This window comes from Penaeus japonicus, unplaced genomic scaffold, assembly GCF_977035675.1.
Source record: "Penaeus japonicus unplaced genomic scaffold, GWHDUDI00000001_assembly GWHDUDI00000010, whole genome shotgun sequence".
Lineage (NCBI taxonomy): Eukaryota > Metazoa > Arthropoda > Malacostraca > Decapoda > Penaeidae > Penaeus > Penaeus japonicus.
The window spans coordinates 17,454,505-17,458,228 of record NW_028234412.1 but is presented as its reverse complement, the minus strand read 5'-3'; the positions used below and the strand labels follow the sequence as shown (position 1 = coordinate 17,458,228).

Genomic DNA, 3,724 nt, shown 5'->3' with positions numbered 1-3,724 from the left:
AGTAAAATGAATGCAGTTAAAAAAGTAATAGCTGTGGGACGCACTTGCATGTAATTATCACCCATGGCGGTAATTGGAAATGCGGATGAAATAGCTGGAAAACATTATAAAATATAAGAGCTCTCTTCGGGTCAGTGACCAGTTCCGTGAGTAGTCACGCACATACTTTAAGTGTCCTCTCGTTCTCTATTTCCACCTCCTGCGCCATCCCCCTCTTTCTGTGGCGTTTCGGTTTGGTTATTAATGCCACAGTAACGTGGCAACGGCTTGGTGGCAAGGGACAGTGGAACAGTTAATGTTGGTACTGGTAAAGGGACGCCACAGGGTAAAAAGTTTATGGTGACTGTACAGCGGCAGTATTTCAAATCATGACAAATGGACCCCAACAAAGGGTAAACACTCGAGGGCGGGTAAGCACCAAGAGGTAGAAAGAGGGAAGAAGTGGTCGCTGGAACGAGTCGGAAATAAAGAGGAGGCGTCGCGTGCAGAAGGCCCCGGCGTCCGCCCCCAGCAACACAAGTGTACCCTCAACGCCCCCGCCTCCGCCGGTCCTTATTACCTCTTGGCATGATTCTGGCTGGTGCCCGCGGCTGTCCTCTCGTTACCTCTGTTGGTGTGTTTCTGTATTTCTATGAAGATGTCTCTCTTTGCAACACGGTTTAGGATCATCGTTTACATTCACCATCAAACCCTGTCTGCCAAAGAGCAACTCCAGTAAAAAGTGAAATAAATCGAAGTGTTGCTCATTCCTGCTTTTATGCTACTTACCGCTATGTTACTTAATTCCATGTCCTAGTTTAACCTGTGTGTCATGATCCAATAGACGTCGCCGTTTATTTCATAATCATATGACTAACACACAGACGCCTCTCTATATGATATATTGAAATGGCCATGATATATCTCCTACCAGTAGAACGTTCCCGCTATTGAGCATTATTCTCTTCTTTTTTCAATCATAACTTGTTAGGAGTAAAACGATGTAACATTTTGTTAGGGACAACTTGCTTCGTTATCGAAGTGCTCTAAATGTGCAAAAGACTCTACAGTTACTCTATTCCAGTGTCGCTTGAACCTTTTGCCACCAGGAAAGCCTCCCTGTTATTGACCATATCACCTCTTCAAGTCCCCCTACATAGTGCAATGCTTCTTTTCGGGTTAATCATCTTTTTACTCTAGGGCTCTGTCTACCATCCCTTCACTGGCGGATCTAGAAAATGTTGCAGGGAAATATATATATATATATATATATATATATATATATATATATATATATATATAATATATATATATGTGTATTATATATATATTATATATATATATATATATATAATATATATATATATATATATATATATATATATATATATATATATATATATATACTGTATATATATATATTATATATATATATATATATATATTTATATATATTATAATATATATATATATATATATATATATATATATATATATATATAATATATATATATATATATATATATATATATATATATATATATATATATATATATATATTGTATATTATATATATATATATACATATATATATGAATATATATATATATATATATATATATATATATATATATATATATATATAATTCATCCATCAGGGAAGGATGACATTTTTAACCTAAAGCCATATTTTTACCACATTTACAGTTGTTGGAATTAAGAGGTTAGGGAAGGTACGGGGTCAAAAGGGGACATCTGCCCCTCCCCCCTTGCCTTTTTGTGTAGATCCGCCACTGCATCTGTATTGACCAACAGAGGATCCGATCCGTCTGCTACTGAACGCGCCCTGCGCTCAAATTGGCAATGCTAGGTCAAGGGTTACATCTTTTTGTAAGCTTAAAGCAAAATCTTCCCACATCATATATTGATTGCTGTAAGCTTACGTGACATTTAAAACTGGACTCTAGATAACAGCACTAACACTGGAAATCTCTTATTGTATATATATATATTGTTTATCTATTCTATTTATTCACTTACTGATTTATCGATTCATTTATATGTATACATATGTGTGTGTGTGTGTGTGTGTGTCTGTGTGTGTGTGATTTGCATGTGATCCCAACATATTACTATTGTATCATATGTCACTTGTATTTTGTATTATTTCTGTCACCTTTACCACTAGATCAATAAGTATTGGCATTTGAAGATATATATACTGAAATGATTAATCGATGGAGACAGATCTAGGCTGATAATTCATTATCGACAGAGACATCTAAAAATGGTAGATTGATGCACCGCCCACGCACACTTTGAGCAAAGAAGCATCTATGTTATTGAGGAAGCAAGAGCGAATCAGCGCCTTTTTGCCGTTCTTGCTCGCAGTCACGTGACTTCCTGTCGGCCATCCTTCGGGTTCCCTCAGTATGGATTCCTGGAAGGACATCTGTCTGAACACTTCTACATTTCGGCGTTAATCCCTGACGGGCCAATCGACCTATCGACCCATTGATGCTGGCGACAATGGAAGATATTATTCTCGGAATTGATGCAGATATTTCATTCGTTCGCCTCCATTGAAACCTCTTCCATGAGAATTGTTTATGTGCCATTTGGGGCGAGTTGATGGACGAGTGTGCCCGACCTAATCACATGTGATTATTGGTTCCCCTAACAAGCTCTTGGCAATCGCCAGACGATCCGCGCCGAGAGTGCCATGCGGCGAAAGGTGCCACTGGGCTCACATGGAGTGGACAGCGATCGCGCTTCTCCACTGGCGCTGATCGGGTGCTGCGATATGATGACGATTCCTGCTGACACAGACTGTGCGGCTGACGAGGCGTTCGGACAACAGGGTCCTTGATGCTGGAGATAAACCCTGGACACTGATAACCGGTGCGAACTGCTTTGAGCATGTTTGATGGTGCCGGTGCGAGAGTGAATTGGTGTGGCGTAGTGTTCGAGTACATGACACAAGTGAGAAATGAACGGATAGACTCTTGTATAATAGATGGTATAGATTATCCTAAGTATCCGTTAGCGTGATTTATTCCAAAGTCTAGGCACGATGTAGACACAGGCAATTACTTATTTACTACATTTGCTATCTCCATCTTTCTTTCATTGTTAAGTACCTGTCTCGACAGGTCGTAACTACTTAGTCCGAAATTAATCATCATAATCGTATAAATAGCACAAACAAATAAAAATAACAAACTACAATTCACTACCAGCGCTGGTCGCTGTAATTATCAACATCTTTATACACGCTGTCTCATCCTGCAACATGCACGTGGTTTGCAGCAATAGATTCTACGAACAGAACTTTACATTTTACTCCTTCGTTCTCCGCAATATATCTTGCGACAATAACAAATGCAGGCGCCTGTACACACTCGTTCTCAGTCACCACCGGTTACACGATGACCTCTCCACCAACAGAAAAGACAAATCAGGCAAATGAAGGAGTCGTCGGGAACTCACGTCGGGCAGCGGAGCGTGGCCGAGGGCGCCGTTGTCTAACCTGGAGTAAGACGACGTCGGCGAGGCGGCCGGGCGGGCCACGCCGTCGCCATGGAAACGCGCACGACACGCACTCCACACGCACTTCGCTTCTAATTGTCGTAATGGTCGTCGTTAATCAAGAGACTATGTTAGTTGGCTTTGCGTATGACTTCATGTCTGTATGGTGGTCGATCACGAGGAATTAGGCAGAAGAATGAAAAAGGTCTATAAATCA

General features: G+C 40.3%; 1 protein-coding gene across 1 annotated transcript in view; it reads right to left on the bottom strand.

Annotated features, from left to right (window-relative positions):
* Nucleotides 1-3,509, bottom strand: part of LOC122248410 (caveolin-1) — a 54,023-nt gene extending 50,514 nt beyond the window's left edge. Inside the window, exon 1 of the mRNA XM_086540884.1 lies at nucleotides 3,469-3,509. The gene's annotated coding sequence lies outside the window, so the exon portion shown is untranslated. The remainder of the gene's footprint in view (nucleotides 1-3,468) is intronic.
* Nucleotides 3,510-3,724: the final 215 nt, after the last annotated feature.